This window comes from Grus americana, chromosome 18 (genome assembly GCF_028858705.1).
Source record: "Grus americana isolate bGruAme1 chromosome 18, bGruAme1.mat, whole genome shotgun sequence".
Lineage (NCBI taxonomy): Eukaryota > Metazoa > Chordata > Aves > Gruiformes > Gruidae > Grus > Grus americana.
In genome coordinates this window covers 9,628,837-9,655,842 of record NC_072869.1, presented here as the reverse complement: position 1 = coordinate 9,655,842, position 27,006 = coordinate 9,628,837, and the positions used below count along the sequence as shown (strand labels likewise).

Here is a 27,006-nt window from a genome sequence, read left to right as displayed (position 1 = left end):
GTTTCCAGCGTAAACCTGCCTGGCATCTCAACGCTTCCATTACCTGTTTCCCCTGAAGTATGAGAGGCAGCGGCCGTGAGGTATCCCACAGCTCTTGGGGAAGATGGGGAGCAGTGAGTTGGCTCACCTGCCAGTTTTCTGGGATGATTTCAGATTTCCACTCTCTCCCCACCCTGCCTGGTGAATGGAGCAAAATGATGGAGCTGCTCCTTGCTGGTGAGAGATGCACAAATTAACGCTGCTCCTTGATCACCACCCAAGGGCTGGAGGGAGGGATTTAGATGTCCCCTTAGGCTTGCTACCCCAGACAGCTGATTCTCTCAGGCTCTTTTCTGACCATCTTGGGTCAAAGCAGGTCTTGTGTGGTTCCCACATGATTGCAGCTGAGGCACAGGGCAGAAGCTGATGAGGACAGTGTCTGTGAGCAGCCACCCCTCTGCCACCACTGGCGTAGAGCTGATGGGGACAAGAACCAGCAGCTTCATCCAGTGCGGCTCATGCAGTGCTGGAAACGTAGGTGTCTGCTCTGCCCTCCAGCAGCCCCGACACAACTCCGGGAAACTTCAGAGCAAGCAAGGAGAAGGGAGACAAAGATTTTGGCAGGAGAAAAAAATTTTTTTGAAGGGACTGTTTAAACAAATATCCTTATTTTGCCACAGCTTGTTCAACCCCTGTTCTTTTCTAGCTCATGTCTCCTTGTGTCTATTGTATTGTGCTGTGCTAATTTCCTGAACTGTTCCTGTGTGTAAAAAGAAAAAACAATCGTACTTCTAGAAACCACAAGACAAACAAAACTCACCACCTCCCACCTCTAAAGCCAAGTTGTTTTTTCCTATTCTGTCATTAAACACAACCTTGAGATTTTACTGCAGAGAGTGGAACAGGCAGGAAGGCTTCCTAGAAGTCCGTCTGTTACAGCAAATAGTTCAAAGTGCAGTGAAAAAATCATGCTTTGTCTTGGTGGATCTTTTGGTCAGGCCTGTGGCTAAATCAAATTCTTTATTCATCTCTGCCACCTCTTCCAAGGTCAGGATTTACATTGATTTTTTTTTTCTTTTCCCTTTGGTAGATCTGTCTCTGTTTTTAAAAAGTCTTGCCAGCATGTTATAGCCAGTTTCACTTTGTAAGACAGTAAATTTGAAGCAGCAGACTGAAAGCGCTAAAAAATTAATTTCCCTATTTCTATGTAACTGTGTGGTAGCTGTCAGCAACCTCCAGAAATGTAACCCAGACCACTTCTCTTAGTGCCTGTGAGCAGCAAGATGCAAAGACACCCTGGTGCCAGCCCCAAATCGTCGCCCAGCCTCGCACCGCAGGCAGCAGCACGTAGCCATGCCGGGGGAACAGGCTGTGGTACGTCTTCGTATTCAGCTGGGCAAAGGTGTGTGTGGAACAAAGCAAAAGACCCCATGGGGCTGTTCGTGTTACAGTTGCCCTTGGGACGTTGTGCTGTGGGCCAGGACTCTGTGACTAGCAAAGGAGGGATTGAAATTACTCTCCTATTTTTTTTTTTTTTTGGAGGACTGACTGTATTTTTTGCAAGGGCTGTAGGGGAAGAGCAAGGCTGTCCCTGCCTCCTGCATATCCATCTGCTGTGGGATGTGCCATGCTTGCAGGGGACTTGCATGTCATGGTTTATATTGGATCTTATCTACCTGCTCAAAGCAGCTGGCATCTGAAGCTGAGGCACTTATAGAGACTTAGGTTATAGATTGAATCACAGGTAAGCAACTCTTTCTCTTGGGTAACTAGACATTACCTCAGCAGCAACTCTGCATGCTATAACGATGTTAGTCCTTGTCTGAAATGAGTTCTGCGATGTCCCTCAATAGGCAGAGATGAAGATGACTGATTTGATTAATGCCTCTGCCAATTTTGGTTTAGTTCCCCCAGCAGCCCTACCTTGCCTGACCTCGATTTCAGTGCTTCTGATGTGAATGGCTCTCTGTTACGCTAACCCTCCCTCTCTTGCAGTCTCTTCTATTAAATAATCCAGCATTTGGGGGGCGGGGGGGGTTAAAATTCATTTTTTTTAATATAGGAAACACTTGTTCATGAGGGTCTATATTTTTTTTCTGTCTTGCAATGGAGGGTAACTTGTGTGGCCCTGTGCACTGGTGAAATAAAGCCTCAAATTCAGTGTTTCCTTCTATCTGCTAAAAGGTTTGACTCAACTGGTGAAAACTTTGTAACTGTTGTTGGAGAGTGAGCTGACAATGGCAAGGGAGTAATCTGTAACCAAATCCTCGGGGATTAGTTCCGCATTCAGGGTGTGTGCACTCTTTTCATTACTGTTAGTACTTCTTTATTTTTATGAAGACTTTTCTTACTGTGTCTGCAGAAAAAGCAAGAGACTGATGTGGATGTGGCACCGAGTTGAGACTCGGGAGGTCTGTGTTTGGCTCCCAGTTCTATTAATCCTTTCGTGCACGGCCCTGCACAAGCCCTATTGGAAGGGATTCAGCTCCTTTAAATTACCGATGTGAAAACTACACGTCTCGTCGGAGCCAGCCCTTCAGGCTCATCTGTGAGAGACAGAGGAAAGCTTCAACACCTAACTGGGGAGCCAACAAACAATACGTTTTAAAAATGTCAAGTCAGCCATACGTGCTTTGGAGGCAGCCGAGCATACGGCGGGCAACGATGGCACCTGCATCTCCCTGGGAAGAGGATTGCCCTGGCTCTGGGGTGGTGATTCGTGCCTGAACTCAAATATAGCTCTTCACGTATCTACAGCCCCCAAGAAGTCAGTCCCTGACTCTGACCCATGTGGTTGATGACTTCTATGTGGGGGGCATTGCTTGAGGGATGGCTGCCTTGTCTGACAGCTACATTGGAGCCGAGTCACATGGGAACAGAGTGGGTGCTATAAAGGGGTTCAAGTTGTGAGATTCAGTAGGAAAGTTGCAGCAATAAATAAAATCCAGTGAAAAATAAAATGGTGACCTTCCCAGCAAGAAGAAATCTAATCTGCTCAGTGAATAATCTTTACAGCTTTATATTCCCCTTTCCCAGGAAAGGTGAGGGCTACTTAGCTTCCTACCTCTTCTCCCTGGCACAAGTCCTTGGCTGTGGAGTCAGGGTATGCAGGAGCCTTTTGGGTACAGAAGACTTGAGGTCTTACCCCAGCTGAGGAGAAATCCCCACAGCAGCACTGCTCATCCCAAGAGGGAAGGAGGAACAGACTGGGATGTCCTCATCTACAGCTGTCCCTGCAATGAAAGGCTGCAGCAAGCCAAATGGGCTGTGAATCTTCCAGAGAGCTGCTGAAAGGAAAGGGCAAAGGTCCAGATTGTATGAAGAGGCTGTCTGAGGCTCTTCCTGTGTCTGCTGGTCCCTGGAGAAGGGGACTGGGTCTCTGCCAGGGTTTGAGCAACCTCCCTATCCCAGCCATGGTGGCATCCCCTCTGGGCTGTACTCTGCTCTTGGATGACTCCATGACATGTATAGATCTGGAGTCCCCTGCCAGCAGAAGTCTTGGGACTCTTAACAACCATATTTGCCATGTGGACCTGAGATGGTCAGGGCCAAAAACAGAAAGCAGAAGGCATTCTCTGCAGTGTGGAGACAGTAATGGTGATAGAAACTGGAAATAGGGTGTCTCTTCTTAGAAACTGATAAGACTAGAAATAAATCTCTCTTCTCCTTGCTCTCTGCAGAGCAACTAGATCTTTCCCTTGTATGCGGCTGTTCCTGAAACCCACTGCCATGTTTGCCTTTGGTTTCTCTGGTACTGCAAGAGCTCAATGGCTCATCTCAGAGGGAAGTTCTGGTGGAGGCATATTTAGCCACGCTCTTTTGTGCAGCAGATGAGTATGCTTGCTGCTGCATTAATGATGAACTGGACTGTGGGGACAGGTCTTGCATCACAGGTGACTCAACATCCCACTGAGTCACAGCATTAGTATTCAAGAGTAAATTAACACCTAAGTTGGAGTGTGTGCACCAGCCAGGAGAAAGCCATTCAACAGCAATATTGTAAAACAAGTGGTCATGTTAGTGGAGTGGTGCAAGCATCACTTTCAAATTCCGGGAAGTACTTAAGAATTTCTATATGCCTGAAGGAAAAGTCTGCTGGGGAATAAAACTACAAAAATATTTGCAAGGTTTTTGGGTCTTCTGCTGTAAAGTACAGCAACCCTTATCTGTGTTGGTTAATCATCATAATGATTATAAAGAGTGAGTGCAATTTATTAAAATTGCTTTAATATAAAAGTGAATTGCTCTTATCATGGCGAACACTATATGTAGCTGGAGAAGATAAAGATGCTTATGGTCAGTATACACCAACTGCAATTGCTGAAACAACTTTGAAGACCATTCAAGAGTTAGGGTGCTTGAAATGTTCCTCTTCCATTACAAGTGTTTCTAAGAGGGTGTGTGCAGTTCTGTATTTGTATGTATGTAAAATCCTTTGGTTTCATGCCCATAATGATGTTTTGAGGAGACATCAAATATATTCTTGTCTCTTATAGAAATTCTGGTGGCCAGATTAAGTAGGATGATCAGCAAGACTATATTCAATCCTGAGAGCATGGGATGCGTTATACTTTTGGATTCAAGACTCTGTCCTTTGAACAGGTCATCCCATTTTTCCTGATTCCTTGAATGTCCTTCAGATTTATTGTAATCTCCCTTAAAGCATTTCTTTTGCATTCCTGCCCCTCATAAGGGTGTCGCATTGTGCCATTTGTGCTTTCAGTAATTTGCTACCCAGATCTTAATCTCTTCCCCACCCCCTCCAGCCTCTGAATTCTGGATGAAACAAATCTTTCAAACATTTTGTGGTTAAGAAAAAGAGTTGGTCTCCACAGATTTACCTGTTTCTTCTAATGCCTCAGCTTTGGTCCAGAGGAAGCATGCTGCTGATAAACAATCGCCTATTGCAAACCAGCTATGGGCAGAGCAGCTGTCAGCTGCAGTCGCCTCTTCATCTGCTGTGATTTTGATTTGTTTAACTTTGGGACAGCTGTCACCTGCATTTAGGTCCTTCATGTTGTTTGTGTCCCTGCTGGTGTATTGACTGAGCTGGCCCATTGCCCTGTTTCACAGGTACAGCCATGAAAGCTTGGAGACTGGTTTGTGCTCAGACATGGCACAGAAAGGATATGTGACTAAAGAAAGTCTGTAAGGGCCAAAACAGGGGAAGTCTGCTGGAAGAAGTCTTACCCCTGTGATTGGATGTGGTCATACTAAAACGAAGCAGAAAATGGGAACAGGTTCTGGGAAGTGAGTGTTGCTGTTCTGCCTGCACTGTCTGCATTTGCTGTTGTCATGACTCTTTGCTTATGTTTACTTGCTAAGGACTGAAGTTGTGATTCTTTTTTTTTTTTTTTTTTTGAAAGTGATCTGATAAAGGGTACTCCTAAAAACCCTTCTTTGAGGTAGTAATTACCTTGTTTCTGGTAGAAGATTTGCAGATTAAAGTTTACAAAGTTGTAATGCAAGAGCAGTCATTTTGATCTCTTGTGACATGTGCCAAATTATTTTCTTTTTTCCTTTGCATGATTCAGTACAGATGTGGTGGTGCTACACTACAAAGAATTGCAAACGTGCAAACAGATGCCTCCCTTGCATCTCGGGGTGATGGCACGGTTAATAGTGCATCTCCTGTCTGTGCTGCTTCCAGCATCAGCAGCTTTGGTCCCTGGCCATTGTGTCCTTATTTTTTGTGGCATTGGGACTGAATGGTAATCAGCTCTGGTTTCTGAGGTGATGTGGGGAACAGCTTTTGGTGCTTCCAGAGCAAGGAAATGAAGGAAACTAATTTTGTTTGGTGGTGGGAGGAGGGACAGTACAGCAAGGCAAATGATGTCCTGAATCCAATTTCTTTGCTGAAGGACATATAACCTGTATGAGGAAAGAATACCCAAACTATAATGACATTGCTAAATCAAATTGAGCGTAACTGCAGTGCCAATTTCTAGGCTAATTTCTCCTGGTTTCCTCTGTCTGCTGGTGAAGCCTGTATGATACTTCCTCCCCTTCTGCACCGTTTACAACATGTGCATCTTGCTTTTACCCTGTTGCTGTGGAAGAGGTTGGGACTGTAATGGGGTTGCTGAGGAACAAGCTGGGGTCAGGCTTGCCCTTCTGCACCGGGCACTGTGGGTCTGCTTGCCACTGAGCTTGTCTGTTAGCCGAATGTCGTTAGGGGCTTTGGGTCTGAGAGCAGCATTGCCCTGATCTCCCTTGATGGGTCTTGGCAGGTCCCCCTTGTAATATTGACCTTGTCCTGGCTTGGTGTAGAAGAACAGCGTGTTCTTTCACCGGCATTTCTGTGTGCTGTGCCCAGCAGAGCAGCTATTTGCAGACATGAAGGCTGCCTTCTTGGTCAACTCATCAGGAATTCACTATGACTTTGAAGTGATGTATTTGGGAATCAGCAGCGTGGATTTCTCCGTTCCTTCCTGGCTCAAAGCCGTCACTGCTGGTGCCTCCATGCAGGGCTAATGGTCTGCTGCAGTGACAGTTACCATAAAACTTCTTTGCTTGCAAACACTGATTTGGAAGGTCTTTGCGTAAGCTTGCCTAGGGGGATTTAGAAGAAGGCAGAGTCAATCTGCCAAACTCCAGTGTCCTACGGGATGAGTTTTCCTTCTGGCACATTGAATAGGGACAGTATTGTTGACAATGGCTTTCCTTATTCCATATGCTTTGAAAAATCAGTGCTTGTAGCAGGCAACATCTCCCTGCCCCATGCTCACCCATGCTTAGGCGTTGTTCAGAGATGGTGATGCAGCCTATTTCTTTTTTTTTTTTATCTGTCAGGGCGGTTGTCAAAGGCCTCTCAAAAGAAGGAAAGTGGCAGCACTTTCTCGTGTGGAACAGTCTGTCCTTTGCTTGTCATCTCTTCTCCCCTTTAATTTACCTCCGTAAATCAGGAATATTCCTCTGCACTTGTCTGAGGTCAGACTTCATAATTTGATAATAATGTTATGCTCAAAAATACCTGAAGTTCGAAAAGTTTCAACAAAAGAATTGTGATATTTTGGGGCAACCAGCCTGAGGCTATGTTTTCTCCAAAACCCTCAGCAAAAGTCCAACATCAGCAGTGCTCATATAATAGGATACGTTTACATTACTAGTGTAAAACAAAACACCACTGATTGCCTCGGCTTCTGTGGCGTTCTCTGAAAGATCTCCAGGCTTCTATAACAAAATTTAAATTTCTTTGTTATCAGATGAGAATTTTAAATCTGATTCTCCCACAACTTCCTTTAGTGAACTAGGGCAAAAATGTTATTTATACTCATCTGATGGCAGCCTCTGTGCAGCCAGTGGGGGTTTGGGCTGGGTGAGAAGTTTCCTTGAGCTGCCCCACAGGGAGGATATCTTCCTTGGGAGAGGAGGGAGGAGAAGGCTATTGAAGCTGATGGCGTTCGTGCTGAGCTGACAAATGATACTGAGCTGTTTTAGAGTACACTGAAGTTGCGCTGCTTCTTCAGAAGCCAAGTAGTGTACTATGGTCTTGAGTGTAGTCTTCAGGGACCTCATTTAATAACTGCTTAACACACGCTATCCTCGTAATGGGGTTGGGAGTTTGTCAACAAACACGTTATCCTGTGTTTTGCTGATAAAAGGGAGCAGAGGCTGCAATAAATGCTGGGGAGACTGCCAAGGTCAAGAAACCTCTCTGAAGCCCCCAGCCAAGATCCTTGTGGTCAAGCCTGTCTCAGTTGTGAGCTGGAGATGCTCACCACGAGCTTTGCTGGAATGACTCTGCGGTCCCAACTGCCAGCAGTGTTACCACAGAAATGAGTGGCATCTTCCCTGGCTGAGCCAGACAGCTGTTTTATTGAGAGAAGCATTAGTTTTATGTTACACCTCTGCTCTCAAACTGTGGATTTTCTACCTGTGACTGCCAAAATGTCAATCTTTGAGGGGAACAGGGGAAGCGAGGAAAATGGCTCAAGTTTTAAAAACCAAAGCAGCAAATACAGAATCCCATTCAGCCCAGCTTGGGAACTGTTTACCTTTAAAGCCAGCGGGAAAACCTTTAGAAAGCACAACAAGGCAACAAAACAAACTGCTTTCTCCCCAGCGATAATGTAACCACCAAAAAGGGAATTATCCAGTTCAAAGCATGACTCCTCAGGCTGGGGAGGTGCAGAGTAAAAACAAAGTTGGTTAGAACAGTGCGAGTCATGTTTCCTCAAACGGCCGCTTCTAATTTCACCTCCTGTTTTCCCTGGAAAGCAAGTAGAGTCTTGTTTCTTTTGGAAAGAACAGGTTTGGGGGATGCTAGGACATTTTTCATATCAGTTTTATATGGTGTTTAAATGTGTGAGCAGCGCTGTTGCTCGGTGGGAGAGGCTTCACCATCACAGTTGGTGACCAAAGAGTGTGCGGCTGGATGCGCTTCGGTGGCGTTTTTGACTCTACTGTTGACTTGCTGCCTGTGGTGGACTCGTACATTTGGAAGAAATTTTGGATCAGGAGTGAGCTGTGGACCTGGAGAGAGACCCAGGGTATTTGAGTGCTGGGGTGATACGGACTGAGACCCAAACTGTCACGGGCTGAGGTTTCACAAATGTTGGCATGTTCCTCATTAGAGTGTGGGCTTATGGGTGCATTCATCCTGAATGATGATGACTGATGGTCTACCAAGCCAAAAACCATCCAGTTCAAAGATGACCCCTCAAAGCTGTCATGGCAGGCAGGCACTCTGCATTTTAGGACCATGGTGTCTGGAAGTCATTCTGGGTTTTTCTGTATCGTCAAAGTCCCAGTCTCTCACACCTACCTGATCTGTCCTACTGACATCTCTGCAGGTCATTGGATGGGGACAAGGGGAATAAGAAGCACGAGGCAAACTCGGCACCCGAAGGACCTGGAAGGCTTCTTTGACCTGTCCTTTGCAGGAAGGAGGATGTTGGAGATGGTGGTGAGGCCTGTGAGCCAGATGCCCCCATTGCCCTTGCCGGAGAGCAGAGCGCTTGGGGAAGCAGGGTGGTGGTGGTGTTCAGCAGAGGTGGAAGCCCCTCAGTGAAGCCCGTTGATTTGGAAGTATGCTACTATTTTAAAATTACTGTTTCCTGTGGAAATACTCCTCCTGAGCTGCCACAGGAGTGCATTACTGTGAACCTCTGCTGTAGCCAGTGGAGTGATAAAATGAGCTCGTTTCCCCTCCTTGGCCAGCTTATACTCACTGTACAATAAGCAAAGTAGAGCAAGAGCAGCTTTAGCTGACACTGTTCTCCATGACCACCATTAGCTCCTTATACTGATGCTAGATACATCTGCTAGATGAGGTGCTTTAAACAAACATCAGTGGTACTGCGAGAAGCCTGACAAATCTGTGCTACTGAGGTTTTGCTGTATTGACACTGGGATAAAAATGAAAGCAAAAAAAAAAAAAAAAGGATGTATCTGGAATTCCTGAATAGCTTGTTTGCAGCCTGCTTAGCTGGAGCTTTTGGAAATTGGGTTGTGCAGCAGAAAGCCATGAGATGAAGTATTGTGGTTTTAGGATCATGTTGCAGAAAGTCTTTAAGCAGATGAAGCTGCTTCAGTGGTGCCTTTCCAGGGCAGAGATGTTCTCCAGTATCCAGCAAAGCCTGCTAACCCTTATCCCCTCTTCATGCTGGTCAACACAATCCTGATCTGGCAGGTAAACAACAACTCTCTTAGCACCTTTCTGTCTCCAAAGCAGCACAGTTTTGGGGGGGATGCTGCAATGCATTGCATAGTCAGGACTTTCGTATGCCCAGCTGGGACATTTCAGGGATGTAGTTTCTGGATGGGGCATCTGCTTTGGAATGAAATGGTAATTTTGCCTGGCTCAAGTCATACATGTAACGCTTGCTGTGGCTTATGGCTTGGCGATATATGTATTACAGTATTGTGCAGAGTCCTTGGCTGTGATCAGGATCTTACTAAGAAGGGCCTGCAGAGAGATGAAATGAGAGATGATCCTTCGTTTGTGGCCATGTGGGGCTTGCTGTGATTGAGACTTTTGAGCAAAGCATTTTGAGAGAGTGAATCACTTGAGAGAGGCTTCTGGGAGAAGATCAGACCAGGTAGACGTAATGCCTGGAAGATGGTGTGAGTATGGTAGCATCTCGTTTCAAGATATTTGTGACATAGTATCTTTCTGCGTGCACTGTCATCTGTTTGGTGTGCTCCTTGGGCAAAAACTGGCCCTTTGGAAAACTTATAAAAAAGAATGTCAGCATGAGTTACTGGCTTTTTTTTTTTTTTTTTAATGAAGTTATCTCACCCCAGTGTATGCACAGGGGTGAAAGCATGACTGGGCTTTATTAAACATTGTAGCTGGTTCCTGAGGAACTATGAAAAGGATTCATGAAGCCATGAGAATCTTGGAAACCACAAACTATTTGGTGAGTAGTTAATAAACTCAAACTGTGAAGCAAAACTATTTTTTCCGTTTTTATTTTCTTCTGTTTAGTGAGACAGCCTATGCTTGTAAGAGTGAGAACTTCTGTTCCTTCCAAAATTCATGGCTTTCAAATCTTTCTTTTCATGAATTGTGGATATTTTTCATAATGTGTATGAACATTTCACCTTTCCTCCTGTGTGCTGTTGTGGGCACTCACCCCACATGTCTTCTGGTTCACCCACCTGCGGACATCTCCTCTTGAGGTGTTGCACACACAAAGCTAGAGGAACAAGCATCTCTATTAGAGGAGCTCTCAGGAGTTTAACATCTCTAATGTGCTGTAGCACTAAACATGCTACACAGGTCTTTAATTAGTTGTGGTGATTAGCAGTCCAGAAAATCCCATCAAACCAATTAAATAATGTGCACCTGACTGAAGGCTGCTGCAGGCTCCCGTTGCTTCAGTGCAAAGCATTGTCAGTCCCTGTGGGCTGAGGATTTGCCCTGGCCTGGGCAGCTCCCACCAAGTGAGGGAGAAGCCTTCAGCTTGTTGCACCATGCTTGTCACTTGGATGAGTGAAAGAAAGACAGGTGTAATTGCTACGGGTGTCAGGTCTTATGGATGATTGAGTAGTTCCACTGGTTTCAGTCATTGCATTACATTTTGCCATATTAAAATTCCAGTTAAGGATGAGCCCTTGGACTAGTGGGGGACAAGCAGTGTGGAAAGGAGAAACCTGCTGACTTTTGCAGCCACCGTGACGCTGTTCTCCTCTGGAGATGGTAAGAAAGAAGAAATCTTCACTGTTCCAGTTCATATGACTGCAAGCACAGGGAAAACAAGGATTTAGTGTCTCAACAGAGCCTTGTTCAGGAACATCTACCAGTGCTTGTATGTGAAGTGGCACCTGGTGCTGTGTGTAATGGCTCGTCTCACCTGGGTTGAATGGATGTTCCAAAAATTAAGTGCTGAGTTATCTTAACTCTTGCAGCTGAGTTGAAAGAGCAGTCACAGTTGACAGGGTTTTAAACAGGCACTTCCCCCCTCTATTTTGCCTGTAAATGATTTATCTACTTCATTATTTTTCAACTCAAACAGTAATTGTAAAATTAGTAAATCTGCTATTATTAGTAGTAGCAGCAATAATATTTTTCCCTCTGATCAACTTCGTGGCCCTCCTCTGGACTGACTCCAACAGGTCCATGTCTGTCTTGTACTGGGGACCCCAGTGACAGATGCAGTACTGCAGGTGGGCTCTCATGAGAGTGAAGTAGAAGGGGAGAGTCAGCTCCCTTGACCTACTGGTCACACTTCGTTTGACGCAGCCTAGGATACGGTTGGCTTTCTGGGCTGCAAGTGCACATTGCCAGGTCACGCTGAGCTTCTCATCTGCCAACACCCTCACCTGCTTGGTCTTCCTGGTCAGGTGGCCTGTAGCAGACCCCCACTATAATGTCACCAGTCCCTGCCCTCCTTTTAATCCTGACCTATAAGCTCTCAGTCGGCTCCTCACCCATCCCGAGGTGGAGTTCCATGCACTCCAGCAGGTCATTGACATAGAGGGTGACACCCCCCCTCCTCATCTTCCCTCCCTGTCCTTCCTAAAGAGCCTGTATCCTTCTATTCCAGCACTCCAGCCATAGGAGTTATCCCACCATGTCTCTGTGATGACAATGAGATTGTCTTCCCTCTTCCATCTGCAGAGTGGTGAAGTGGTTCTGTGAGGGCACCTCAGGCTTTGGGAGAAGTCCCTTCCTCCTGCTGGTCCTTGATGTCGCAAGTTTCCATTCTTCTGCATGTTTGGCCCCCCTCCTTTCTGTCTGTGCCAATGAGGGAGTTTTTGGCTGTTTGGCTGTTGGCTGTGGATCTGCTGCAGGCTGTGCTTGAAACCAGCTATCTAATTCCTCAGCCTCTCTGATGTTCCTCAGCCTTGTCACCGCTTCCTGCAGCTCAGCCACCACTGCAGGAGGCCCTCCACCTGGGCACACCTTCTGCAGGCAGGTCTGCTGCCTGTCCCTGCCCCAGGAGAAAGGTCCGGACGCTTCCTGCAGCCCCAGGTCTGCACTGCAGCCTCTCCCTTCAGCAGCTCCGTCTGGGTGGAGGCACTGGCCACCGCTGGGTAGATTGTGCAGACCCCCCAGTCAGAGCGGCAGCCTTTGCCCTCAGATGAGTGCCCACCATCCTGCCTGGAGGGTCAGGTAGGATGCGTGCCCTTGGCCTGTCACAGCCCGGTGCCCGTGCTGGGTTATGTACTTCGAGTCTCCCATTCGGCCAGTGCAATGCCCTTCCTTTGAAGAGGCGCCTTTCCTGCGTGCCAACTGCCGTGCCCGGTTCACCCGCTGTGGTCGCGGTGCTCCTGGCCACTGGCGCTTCCTGAGCCGCCCTTTGTAGGCGTGGGGGTGGCTGCTGTGGCTCTGCCAACGCCCAGGCCACGTCAGCGTCTCCCACCAGAGCTGCTGGCTCCTGGCAGGTCTTTCTGCTCCCCCGGCGTCTCTCTGGCTCAGGAAACACCCGCCACGCGCTGAGGCCCACTGCTGGGCTGCGGGTCAGGCCGGCTCCAGAGCAGTTCCCCTCAGCAACAGACTGTTTCCATTACATGGAGCTATTTACAGAACTACTTTGTTTTACTTATGTAACATTGCTAGTTTCTGTTACATAAGTTACTTATCACAAAGTTTAATTGGTGGTTTATGAAGTTCCTCCCCTGAGCATCCTGGCTGTGTTACCTGCCTCATCAGAGCAGGGACCTGGAGCTTGGGTGGTTCTTGTAAACACACTGAATAAAAATACCTTGGGGTGATCATGGCAGTGTGAGGGGAACATGGGGGTGTTCCCTGCCATGGTGGTCTTTGGGCAAGGGAAAAGCACCGTTTTGACCTGATGAGTGGCCTTTGCAGACCTGTTCCTCCTCCATTTCTGATGTAGTCTCCAGAACAAAACTGCACGTTCCTGTAACGTGGACGAGGGCTGTGAGGTTACTTCCTTGCTTGGGATTTCTGCAGCGCTCATGTATAAGCCTTAGCAGCAGGGCCTTGGGCAGCAGCACACACGGTGCTTGCTCTGGGCTTGTTCCTCAACGTTTTCTGCGCTCCCTTCTGCTTCCAGTGCCGTAGCTGGTCTTGAAGAGTGACGGGTGTGCGATCAGCACGGAGGGGAGCTGGGGGGGCTGTGCTGCACGGTGCTCCCTCAGCATAGCGCAGCAGTTGCTGAGCCCTGCTCGGGGGGTGTTTGCAGGCCCCTGTGCTCCATGACTGCTAGCTCGGGGGTCCCTGGCAGGCCCCCGGCCCTGAGGCCTCAGGGACCCCGGTGCCACTCTTCTGCGAAGCAGGATGGCCATCAAGTGGCTGGTGCTGGGACTGGCACAGGAGCTTTTTTTTTATCCCAAACTGTTCCAGGAGAGGATGTGAAATCCCAGTCTTGTTCTGCCATGAGACAGAAGTGTTGTGCCAGCTGAGGGCTGTTTCTGTTCTAATCACTGGGTCAAACTCAGACTAATAGCTGGGTGTCAGTTAATTTTTTCTCTCCTTCACTTGGCCAGGAAAGCTGCTGCTTCTGGGTGGAAAGCAAGGGGAACACAGTCCCTGAGCAGCTATTGCCTGCTCTGGTGGACCGGTTTTGTTGGAGTTGAGCTGGTAAGGGCTGCTATTCACTCAAATCATTGATTAATACTTGCATATAGATAGATACTTTTTTTTGGGGGTGGTATCTCTGCATGATTCCCATCAGCTGCTTTGAATGCCCTGTCCTGTGCCACATGATAGCATCTGTGGCTTTGTGTCCTGTTCGGGACCAGCCCCAGCATGCAGAGGTTATCCAGGGCCCAGCATCAGCCAGGAGGAGGCCAGAGGACACAATCCATGTCTGTCCGTGGGATCTCTGCTCTAGAAAGGAGGCTGGCTGATGTGGGCACTGCTAAAGAGAATGCAGGCTGAGGTCGTGCTACATTTACCTTTGGTCACAGCAGTGACCCGATCAGTGAATCTTGTGGATCTCTTGTGCTTGTCTGTAAATGGGGTCTTAATTTTTGATGATACTTCTGATAAAGTTGAGCCTTCCTCGCCATCCTCTGCAACAGAGGTGAATGAATTGTGTAAGGCTTAAGCTGAATGGGTTTCTTCTCCCGAGTATTTTCACTAGAACAACTGGTACATTTAATACTTTTTTTTAATTCTTACTATCTTTTCGGGCCAATCACAAGGAGAACAGGAACAAAGCTTCAGAAAGAGCTTAGGGCCTTTCCTGTGGCAATCATGCCTCTAGCAGCAGCCTATAAGTATGTCTGCCAATGGATTTGGAGCAGATGCTGGATTGCTACATGGAGCAGACTGTTTGTTGCTTTAGGGAATGAATATGCCTTATGTATGCTGTTTACACATGACAGTAACAATGCTAAGCACCTACAAGTCTTGTTTTCATCCTCAAGCCAAGCTGCATCTCCTCTAGAGGAAAGCTCTTATCTCCTTTTTATGCCACAGATTGTGAGGATGGAAGGAAGGCACAAAGCTGCTGAGCAAGTTGCTGGCTGGAGTTTGGATTGCATGGACCCAAGGGTGCTGTGGCTCAGCCTCCTTCGGGCTGCGGTGTTGCACCCAGCCCAGAGCAGGAGGAGTATGTAATGCGCTGGGCTCCACGAAGGAGGTTGGCAAACACTTCATGGGAATGCAAGGCTGGAGGGGGAACGCTGCAAACTAGTGCTTGGAGGAGGGAAATCCATTGGCACTACAAACTGAGGAACACATTATTGCTCTCCATGCCATCCCTGCTAAGGAGTAAGAGTCCAGGTTGAGTGATGTTTCTGCTCTGTGTGCAGTACAGCCTTTACCAGATGCTGAGTACTAAAGCAGGCACAGACGCATCGCAAGGACAGTGGTGGGGCTGAGGTGGAAGATGAGTAAAGGGGAGAGCCTTCAGGTGGTTTTGTAGCAGGCACTGGTCACTGAAGAGGAGCTTGGTATTAGTTTGGCTCTGTTAGAATTGATTCCTCATTTGAGGTTCAGAGAGTGTTGTTCCTTCCTCTGCTTTTGTTTTTAATAAGTTGTTGTGATTTCAGCATTGCTAAGACTAGAAACAACTTTGGTCAGTCTTTTGTTTCTGTATTTGTGCAGTTCTGAATACAATGTGAGCCTGTGCCAGGACTGGCACTGTGACACAGAGACTAGGTGAGTACTGTCTCCCAGACACATGTATCTAAGCACCATTTCACCCAGCCCTGCTTCAAAGCCTTTCTACAGTAGAAACTGCAGAAAAAGTCAGTAGCTGCAAGGGCTTGGGTTTGGTGTAAACTGAAAGCATGAGCGTGAGAGTGATCTCCTGCCCTTGTCCAGGAGCGGGTGGTGGAAAGAACTCATGGAGAGCAGAGTAAGAGGTAAGGGCAGCTCACGGTGTGGAAAAAAGTAGGGTGAGAGGGTTTGAAAGTGAGTTTCTAGCAATGGCTGAAGTCCAAAGCCACAGCATTGCTCCTGCTCTGCCTGAATTAGGTGTTTGGACCCAGTACAGATGCATGCTGTGATTCTTAGCAGAACTAACCTGGGCTCTGGGCTGTCTTTACAAAGCTGAGAAATGCTCCCACCCGGAGGAGCTTGGTCAGCAGCTCTGATGACTTAGGAGAGGTTTTATCTCCCCTTTCAGCAGTGCTTCAGCTAGGTGGTTCCCCAGCTTTTGAAGTGTTGTTGCTTCTATTTATGTTAAAAAAAACTTCCCTCATGAGACAAGCATTGTGAAGGGTATTTGTTCACTAGGAACAAAAACAAACCTTTCCTTTCTCCAAAACAATCAATTTATAGGCTCTTTCTGTGAATGTCAAGCATTGTACAGATACCCTAGGCTCTTGTGGAAAGTCAGTGCTGTTTTTTATGCATTATAATATCTTACTCTGCAGGAAACAGACATTGACCTATATAATTTTGCTCTAGCTTAAAAAAAAAAAGTCATCCAAGGAAACAGTAAAACCCAAATGTAATCCCTGTTTATTTCTCTGCTAGATGGTGTTACTTGCTCTGCCTTTCCTTTTCCTTCATTCACCTGATCTTATCTGATCATCAGGGCAAATCTGACTTGTCCCACACCTGGTGAGTGTCGCTCCTGTGGTCTGACTGAGGATGAGGGTACCCAAATGCTGCAGACAGCCACAGGCAAATTCTGCTGGACCCCCCCTGAAAGGAGCGTCTGCTCCACATTTGTGCTAATGATGTCTTTTAGTGCTAATTGGTTCTCAGAAAAAGCAGGGTGAAGAAACACTGAGCTGTAAGCTGCTGTGTTTGAGCTCTGAAGGCATTATAAGACTGCAGATGGTTCTAGTTGAGCCAAATTTTGTAATATGTGAATTTATTTTCTTGCCAGCCCCTGGGGATGTACGTGTCCTGACTCCCTACAAAAGGGTGTGTGACTGAGTAAGCTATCTAAGATGGTAGAGTACCCAGGCATGGATTTTTCGGGGCAGAGGGGTGCCCGGCAGCTCTGCCGTCGCTCCCTCTGCCACGCTGGTGCAGCAGTGCCCATCTGCGCAGGCTGTGACTGCAGGGCCCCGCTGCTCGCCAGCGGACGCATGCCTGGCAGCGACCTGCATGGAGCTGTGTGCTGATGGTGCTCCATTTAATTTTTTTTCTAAGAGAAACGAGACCAGATTTTAATCTTTAAGAAACCAAACACCTCTCCCCCCGCCCCCCCCCCCCCAAAAAAAAACCCAAAAACCAAAACCCAAATAACCACTAAACCAAATGGAGCCTGATTGCTTTGCCCTCTAGGCTTTTCCAGGCTTACAGGAAAACAGCTGCTAGTGAACAATACTAAAAAAATCTCCTGCAAATAGAAACACAGCCATTCTCAAATGAACACCCTAGAAGAGCCGTGCTGATGTGTTTGATGAACCACATAGATCTAGGAGTAGTCACTCCAGCCCCCTTTTTCCCCATCTGTCTATTAAACCTCTTAATGTAAGTTAGCAGCCCCTCTCACTGTGTAATGATTTTGATCGTAACAAACTAGACTTGTAGTCTAGATTTTTCCCTTTCTCCATCATCTCATGCTGTTGTGACGGCTAACGGTTATCTAATCATAAGCTCTTTGAGATCGAGGTTTTATGGCATATGTTTATAAAATAATTTCATCCTGGGACAGTGGGTTAGAGTTTAATGCTATTGCACTTCAGGACTATGCACTATATTTAGAAAACACAACTAGGAAATACAGATCTGGAATAGAGCTGTTACTTCAACTATTCCACAAATCTAGAAATCATAAACCATAATTTTGCAATAATTTGAAGTAGAAAGTTTTGAAGGATGCAACTTTACTCATCTGGGCATGGAAATTTTGGATTATTTTGGACCCTCTGAGAGTAACATCTGCCGTACAGCTGATCTCAACCCAGGAGCCAGAGCAATAGAGGAAGGAAATGGAAGTTTAGGTAATTGTTTGAAATGGCTAGAGATGGAGTTGTAACAAGGGGAATACCCTAAACACATGTGAGAAATCAGAAAATCACATATCTGCTTTGAGCAGCATGTGGCTTCTCCCTCAGCTGTCCCTGGCACTTCATTTTGCACCATCAACCTCTTCCCTTTATTCTTGTTACCCATGGGCTGGAACTGTGGGAGACCACTGAGAGCAGCTCCAGCCCTGCAGCTTTCCCCCCCGTTTCTCCTCCTGGAGCTGTGGCAGAGGGAGGGTCCATGCTGTGGTGGGTTGACCCAGGCTGGACACCAGGTGCCCCCCAAAGCTGCTCTATTGCCCCTTGCCTCAGCTGGACAGGGGACAGAGAATACAACAAAAGGCTTGTGGTTGAGATAAGGACGGGGGGGATCACTAACTAATTGCCATCATGGCCAAAACAGACTGATTTGGGGAAATTAGTTTAATTTATTACCAATCAAATCAGAGTAGAGTAAGAAAAAACAAATTTAAAACCCCCCTCCCCCTACCTCTCCCTTCTTCCCAGGTTTAACTTCACTCCCAAATTCTCTCCCTCCTCCCTTCCAGTAGCACAGGGGGATGGGGAATGGGGGTTGTGGTCAGTTCATCACATGTTGTCTCTCCTTCTGCCACAGGGGAAGGACTCCTCACACTCTTCCCCTGCTCCATCATGGGGACCCTCCCACAGGAGACAGTCCTCCACAAATTTCTCCACCGTGAGTCCTTCCCACGGGCTACAGTCCTTCACGAACTGCTCCAGCGTGGATCTCTTCCACGGGGTGCAGACCTTCAGGACCAGACTGCTCCAGCGTGGGTCCCCCACGGGGTCACAAGTCCTGCCAGCAAACCTGCTCTGGCGTGGGCTCCTCTCACCACGGGTCCACAGGTCCTGCCAGGAGCTTGCTCCAGTGCAGGCTTCCCATGAGGTCACAGCCTTCTCTGGGCATCCCCCTGCTCTGGCATGGTGTCCTCCATGGGCTGCAGGGGGACAGCCTGCCTCACCATGGTCTGGTGCCAGCAGGATCATGGCAAGGAAGGTCCCTGAGTGGTGCAAAGTCGGTGTGTGGATAGCTGTCTTCACATGTAACCCACCTGAGAAGCAGTGGCCTTGGAGCCAGACTGGTGGCTGAGACTGAGTGCTTTCCAACCCAAGGGCTTTAATCCTTTGCAACCGAAAGTGATCCAGTTTGAGGTCCTTATCTCTAGATTTGTTCTCAGCAACTGTAACAGGATTATTCCATGATCACCTGAAGACAGTGCTTTGTGCCACTGTGCATCCCTCCAGGTCTTCATCAGTTCATTTACCTTTGCAAGGGACAATAGAAGCAAGACTATGTGAGTAACTTTCCATTTTTGGTTTCACAGACCTGTATTTATTCCTGCGTGGAGTACAGGAGTATTAAGCATCTTGAAAGATGACATTTTGTTACAAAATTATTTCCTGGATCCTTCCTTTTTTGGAAGCTTCCATGGAAAAACAGATCTTATCTGGGATCTGCAGCAAATCAGAGTTGTGCAAGTAGAAGGGAGCGTCTAAAGAATCCCTCAGGAGAACTGAGCATGGTCTGACATAAAAACACATATCATTTTTGGGAATGAATCTAAAGGAAATGTGGAGTTTGGAGTCCTGGCATAGCTCCTGATTGAACGTTTACATTGCCATTGTTTTGCTGCAGTTTTGTGGTGTGAATTTCAATGACTTCTGGATTTGAACAAACTTTATGTTGGACTAAATGAACTCTGCACGTAGCTTGGATGTTTTCCAAGTGTGTTTAATAATGTGGTATTAAATAGTACAGTTTATTTGTATGTGGTTTTGTGTATGGAAAATCCAAATACAGTGCCTTATGGCTAACCCCATTTCCTCCCACCCCTAATCCTTCAAAAACTCAGGGCTGTTTGGATTTGGTGCTTGCTGCTCCAGCCATTTCATCAACTTTTCCCCCACGCTCTTCTGATCATAAAAAAGGAACCAAGTTCAAACTCCAAGCCCACTTATATCTCTGTTTACTTCAGAGACAAAGAACATCTCGACTTGGCACCTGGTGAGACCAGACCAGCTCTGCTGGCTTGGGCTGGAACCCAACATCCCATCTGTAAGAGTGACCATCTATCCACCTCAGCTGGCCTCAGCAGCCGGCGTACCTCTGGGATGTACATTCTTGGCAGGTAGCAGTTGGAGACTCCCTGAGCTGGGGTTCACATCGAAGCAGTAGTGTTTAAGAACTTCCATTGTGCCTTTCCTCCGTAGATCTGTCTAATCCCAAATGAACCAAAGGTTTCTGGATTGGCACTATGCGCTGTAGCAAAGGGATCTTCTTTTGGTTGTTTTAAACATGTAGGACAATGTTGGTTTTTGTGAACCCCACTTTCTTGCCCTGCAGGGACAGAGGAGGTGACGTTCCCTATTTTGTTTCTCAGGGTGATTCCCAGCTTCATGGACATCTCTTGCAGATCTTCATTGCTTTTCTGGGTCCTTTGTCCTGCAGGTCACGTTTCAGCTGTTGCCCATGTTTACGCCTTTTAGAGTTCTATGTTGTTATTTTGGAACATGAGCTAATATGCACGCAGGCATGGATACACTGTTGTGTGTTGTTATTTTGTCCTGTATTTCCTTCCTAATAATCCCTGATGTTCTGTTTCACTTTGTAGCTCAGTGCTAGCTGCAGTTATAGTTTTGGCATACGTTCCATAATCCTGATATCTGTCATGAAGGGTTGACGGTTGATTGGGAACTCACTGCTGTGATGGTCAGATATTGAGTTGATTGTTCACCCTTCCTTCCTTCAGTTCCCTTAAAGCAAAACTCCTCTCCTGCTTGCGCCTGCGCACATGTGCATCTGGATAATGGATCTATTGTTGTATTAATAGAGGGGAAAAAACCAGTACAGAATGTTGTAGGTCTATGTCTATTTGAGGAGCAGGAATGAAAATTTGAAAGATTTCAATTTGTCCTCCAATTTCATTTTTACAGTTCTGCTTGGTAAGCAATCTTGGGGAATAATGAAGCTATGACTTGCTGGGCTTGTACTGCCTCAAGTCATGTTTCTCTCTGAAATTCAGGTCTCTTTTGTGTTGCACAAGTGACAAGACTTCAGCTAAAAGAATGCAAGAATGACAGGAACGAGGAAAACACGTGTGCATCAATAAGCAAGTGTCCTGAGGGGCTGGCCTGTGACACGTTGGCATCTGACTATGCCTTGTGGAAGAAAAGCTCTCTACGGAGGGAAATGTTCAGAAGGATGAAAGTCAACGTCAGCAGAACTGGTGTGAGTCCTCAGAGAGGCCCAGTTATGGCAAATGGCGTTGGAAACAAATGTGTGCCCTCAGCAAGAGTCAGACTTTGGTATGAAAATGTCAGCTGAGAACAACTAGAATTTGTTCGGATATATAGGTCAAAGTCATCTTTGTGTTGGGCAGGAAAGAGAAGCTATGCTCAAATAAGGAAGCATTTGGTTGCAAACCAAAAAATCCACAAATACTGCATTATGTGGTGGCTGATTTTACACAGGAGGTCTATCATAAGCCCCTAAACCACCAGGACATTGCATTGTGCTTCCCACCACCCAGAACATGGACTTGTGAAGAGCTAAAGCTCAGAACTCTTGTGTCTTGGCCTCAGTGTCAGGCAGTGGCTCCTCTGGGGTGCAGATCTGTGTCTTCTACTCTGTGATCCTCTTTACCTTGTGCTGATGGGCTCTGGACGGTGGCACCCTGAGCAGGGCAGGCTCCTGTAGGGCAAAGGGGCCCTGTAGGAGCCCCACTGCCCAGCATCAGCCTGGATTCTCTATCCTCCTCCTCCTCTCCTATTTGGATACCAGAAAAGACATCCCACAGCAAGCAATGGCTAGTGTCCCTTGCAGGGAAAATGGAAACCGTAGGATGGGTACTTTGAGGTGCACTAGCTACAAGGTTTTGCCTGTAGCTAGCCCCCAGATGAAGGATGGGGTGATTTACTTGGTGTTTACTGTGGGGTAGGACAAAGCTCGTGTTACTGTAAAATAGAGGTTTTATGCTTCAGCTCAGCCTGAAGTAGTTCATGTCTCAAGTGTCTCGTGCTTAGACAGATTATGTAAAAATCTTGTTTAAATATGTCCTCTGAATGCTTAGAAAAACTCAAAAAAAATCCCTTTGAATCATCTTTCTAAATGAAACACATCCTTTATGCATCTCCTGCATGTGTTGCTTCGATGAGATTCAGAAGCATTGGAACAGGCTGCCCATGGAAGTGATTGAGTTCACCATCCCTGGAGGTGTTTAAAAGATGTGTAGATGTGGTGCTTAGGGATATGGTTTAGTGGTGGACTTGGCAGTTAATGGTTGGACTCAATCTTAAAGGTCTTTTTCTATCCTAAACAATTCTATGATTCTATGAATACAATCAAATACAATCAAACAAGTCATGGGGAATGAAATCTCATTTTACTGAATCGAACACATTCAGTTTTAATTGCAGAGAGAACAGTTTTATCCACATTGTATACAAAATCAAGCTCTTCTGATGTTTAACCATTTCCTTTTACAATAGGAAAGGTGGACTCAGAGGTGATTCCCCTTCCTGGCAGATATGTATTCTCTGGTTCATATACGCACCAGTGCTCGGGAGCCTGGGCTAAAACCAGAAAGTCAAAATGCCTTTTTCAGGATACCACCCCAAGTCAATCAAGGCAGAAGATGTATTTTGAGAAGGATATGTTCTGTAGGGGCTTTTACTGCCTCTTTGGTCAAGATTCTCTTGACAGTGGGCATAAGCCAGCTGCTGTTGACCAGGAAATGTGCTCCACTCATTGCTTGCTCCCTGCGCTGGTTTTGGCTGGGATAGTTAATTTTCTTCATAGTAGCTAATATGGGGCTGTGTTTTGGATTTGTGCTGAAAGCAGTGCTGATAACACAGGGATGTTTCCATTCCTGCTGAGCAGTGCTTACACAGAGCCAAGGCCTTTTCTGCTTCTCACACCCCCCACCAGCGAGGAGGCTGGGGGTGCACAAGGAGTTGGGAGGGGACACAGCCAGGAGAGCTGACCCCAAACGACCAAAGGGATATCCCGTACCATATGATGTCATGCTCAGCATACAAAGCTGGGGGAAGAAAAAGGAAGGGGGAGGCGTTCAGAGTGATGGTGTTTGTCTTCCCAAGTCACCGTTACGCGTGACAGAGCCCTGCTGTCCTGGGGATGGCTGAACACCTGCCTGCTGGTGGGACGTGGGGAACGAATTCCTTGGTTTGCTTTGTTTGCGTGTGAGGCTCTTGCTTTACTTGTTAAACTGTCTTTATCTCGACCCACGAGTTTTCTCACTTTTACCCTTCTGATTCTCTCCCCCATCCCACTGTGGGGAGGGAGTAAGTGAGCAGCTGCGTGGGGCTGAGCTGCCGGCTGGGGTTAAACCGCAACACTCTGTTATAAACAATGTCCTTATCTTTTTAGCAATTAAAAATTAAACCAGAATAGCTTTTCTGTCATCTGTTCAAGAATGTTGTTCAGACATAGATGTAAAAATTGATCTTCCGTGTAAGAACTATAAACAATGTCACATGAAAAAGCTGATGACGAGAGGCATCCTCATTCTGTTGTCTTGAAATAAAATGGGAGAAGTTGAATCCTTAAATCTTACAAACTGCTCTTTAGATGATGTGTCTAATAATTTTACTGACAAGTTTATGCTTAAACAGGCAATGGATTCCCCTCGCTGGGTGGAAGATGGCATTGTGGAGACTCCCTGAGGCCCATCTAGGTAGCGGCACGTTTGGACCTCATGGCATGTGTTAGCCGGGAACCCACCTCACTTCATATGTTCTCCCAGTGTACTTGGTCCAAGAGGCAGAAGTGGCCATGTAGCCAACTCGCAATCTGCCTGGCATTTGTGGGTACAGTTCTGTGTCTGCCAGCAGCATCTGAATAAGCAACTGTGCCATTTTGGGTTGGGAAGTGACTCGCTGGTGGCAGCTCTGCAAGAACTGGTGGTTGTAAGAGACCCCAAACTGAACATGACTGCAATAAATGGTTACTCCAGGCAGTGGGACCTCAGCTGGAGAACAGTGTCCTGTTTTATAAGCTTTTATAAGCTCTGTTTGAAGATGATCTACATGCTCCCCTTCATTTAAGTCAGTCATGGCCTTGCTGCAGCTGTGGGGCTTGCTGGCAGGGGGATGGTGGCTGAGCACAGGCTGTCTGTTAACGCTTTGTAGAAATAATATCTTAAGACCTAGCTGTTCGGGAAACTATCTTCCACATCAGTTAAATAGTATGGGGTTTTTTTCTATATGTGAGAAAAGATGACACCACCCAAGGCTAAAGGTCCTCTAGAAAGGAGGAAACTCGTGAAGCCAATAAATCTGGGGTCATGTTCAATTTGTGAAGATGGAAGAATGTGTTCCCTCCCTTCCTGGTGTGGTCTGCACTGGCCAGAAGCTGTGTTGGAATGAAGGCTATTTTTGGAATTGTATTTCTTGTTGGGGAGTTTGTGGTTCCTGAACCATGTTGGGTCTCTTCATTGCATCGCTCCATGGCAAGATTTCCTTCTGGTGCAACCTTGGTAGACAAGGGGAGTGTGATTCTTCTCTGAGGAGTTAAAAAATGTGGAGGAAATCATGAGACCTGGAGATTTGACAGGCAATTAAGCTGGAAAACAGCTCTAGAGACAGCTCTTTGCTTGGGATGCAGCTGTAAGAGAGGTTCTTCTGCTGGCACAGCTGCCTCACTTTTGAAAGATGGACAATCTTCTGCTGAGGTTCCTGTCTCTCAGCTTGATGGCACTGAGATCTGCTCTGATGCTTCAGAAACAATGGCATCTGCATAGCCATTGCAAGATCCTTTTGCACCATGAGCTGAAGTTGCTCCACAGCTGGAAGGGAGACCCTAACATCAGCTTGGTCCAGGTGGGAGAGCAGGAAGTAAGCTCAGTCCAGAGCACACCAGAGAGGGAAACAGTGCTGCAAAGGGAATTTCTTCATTTTTCTGTCTTGCCTGAAGTGGTGGACCACTGAGCCTTGCTATAGACAGTGTCTGTGGGGGAACTGTATTGGAGAGGAGGTGCAAGTCCCTTGCAGCATCAGGAGTGTTCCCCACCTGACTCCCCATCTGCAACAGCCACCGAGGGGCTTGGGCTGCAGTGGGACTGACAGCTTCTTTCTCCTCAGTGTGCAGTAAATATAACAACATCATAGGCTTGTGATTAAACAGCCCTTTTAAAGAGAAGGAAAAAGGGTTAAAAATCTGCAGATTCCTGGTACCGATGCAATTTGTATAGTAGGGGAGCAGAAAACAGGCCCAGTGGTGTCAAAAGATCAGATGCCTGTATCATTAAATCTTATGTGCATTTATCCTCTGGAATGTAGATAGGAAAAGGGAAACATTAACTGATTCTTCATTTTTGGCTGGAAGCAACGATAATATCTTAGGGAAGTGTGAGAGTTCTTTGGATCACTGGACTCCAGTGTGAGATAGAAGATCAAGGAAGCAGTGCAAAATCCCCCGTCTTTTGTGCCAGGGATAAAATAGTTTCCTCTGAGAGCGAAATCCGCATTGCAAATAAACTCTATTCTTGTAAACGGCCAAATTAAGAGCAGTAGTGTCAGATGCAAAGTATGAGTCATACAAGCAAGAGTTCCAGAGGATGTAGCGTGTCCCTAGATTGTTTTGCTAGCGGTGATTGAGGAATAAGTGTTCTGTCCAGGGACCTCTGGAGAGAGATCTTAGGGCAGAACAAGACATCAGGAGGCAACAGCCCCTCTCAAACCCCATTTTCCACCCCCTCCCCAAAGTGGCTGTACTGCAATGGGTAAGTCTTATTCCCTGGTCAGAGTTGGTGGATCCAGAAGTTATGGCTTGTTCATGGGACAGTCTTTTGTCTTACCCACCTCCTGTGTTTTGCAATGGACTTTTCACTGATATTAGTTTAATTTCTTTTCCCTCTACGCTGATCTATCTGTGTGTGGTCTTTTCTGGTTTTGCCTAGGAGAGTAGATGGTAGCATGCAAACAGTCTGTTCCAGTCTTATGAGATCTTATAGCCTTCTCGTTTGCTATCTGTGGTGCTGGTGATTGCCTTCTACTGCCCCTGCTTAATTTTGAAGACTAATTCCCACTGGCAGGTTTGGTTGGTGCTGCTGAGCAGCACTCTTGGTTTTTGCCAGCACACAGTAGGACACCTACAAGAAAGTAGGCGTCTAAAAATTCTCCATTCTTGTGTTGTGAGAAATCATTCCACTTCTTGTTTTCATACTGAGCTCCTGGGGTTGCGGCTTTGGCTTGTGAGCTGTTGCCCAAGGTGGCCTGAGAGGTCAGCAGTACTGGGTCGAGGACTGAAACTCAGGGACAACAGGCATAAAACTCTGTACGTGGTCTTGGGGTGGTTTCCCTGGCTTTGCTCTTTGAGGAGTGCCCTGTATGCTTAGGGAGCGATCTGCTCCCCAGTGTAGTTTGTACCAGATGTATCTGGGAAAGGTTTTGCCTGTGATGTTTGTTGCCTTTTGGGTTTTGTTATTCTCTGGGCAATATCTAGATTTAAATGCCTCAGAAGGCGTATGAGCTGCACCGAGATGCCAAGGATTGTGTCAGCTAGGTCATTGCCTTTTAAATATTCAGTCGCATTCTTCACTTTAAAACAATAACACAACTGTTTGTATAAGTAGGCTTGTTTTGCAATTCCATCGTTGTAGTTTTGAGACACAGACATCCACAGCTGTGAAATCTGCATTCTTTAGATGCAGGCATAAATGCGAACAAGTTGCTTGGTTTCTAGAGAGAAGGTGGCTGAGTAGGCTATGAAGTACTTGTCAAACATGCAGACCTAGAAGTAAGTTGTGGCACTTGGTAACTATCTTGGGGACAAATTTTTCGGGCTCACCTCTATAGCCCGGAGGTGTTTGTGCTTTTTACAGAGGGTAAACCGGCATAGAGGAAGGGTAGGTTGCTCCAAATTATGTTGTGTGACCACCTAAGAGCTGGGATGTGCTGTTTGGTGGCCTTGGCTTTTAAGCTTGCAGCCTTGTCATGTAGTGTATATTTGCTCATGGAAGTGTGTTCATATTTTGAGCCTATAAATTTTTCTAGGCCACCAAAACTCACTGTCCAATACATGTTCCCAAAGGAATTTATAGCTGTTATTTCTACCCTCTGTTCTGGCCAAAGCAAACAAAAACAAAACACGTGGCCAGGGCTGGTGTTGCCAAGCCTGGAGTGGAACAGAGCTGCTGCTGCTGCAGTTCATCCTCCCAGACATGCTCTTCATCTGCTGGAAAACATATGGGGAAA

The 27,006-nt window shown here is 46.7% G+C and overlaps 1 protein-coding gene across 8 annotated transcripts in view; it reads left to right on the top strand.

Annotated features, from left to right (window-relative positions):
• The window catches only part of LOC129214633 (uncharacterized), a 56,409-nt gene that overhangs the window by 6,269 nt on the left and 23,134 nt on the right, over positions 1–27,006 (top strand). For 2 of the 8 annotated variants that reach the window (XM_054846597.1, XM_054846586.1), the window contains exon 1: positions 19,570–25,532. The exons of 4 other annotated variants lie outside the window; for them this stretch is intronic. The gene's annotated coding sequence lies outside the window, so the exon portion shown is untranslated. Of the gene's footprint in view, positions 1–10,321; positions 10,344–15,481; positions 15,503–19,569; positions 25,533–27,006 lie in introns of those variants that run through there. 2 more of the 8 variants (XM_054846594.1, XM_054846593.1) reach the window with 2 other exon arrangements.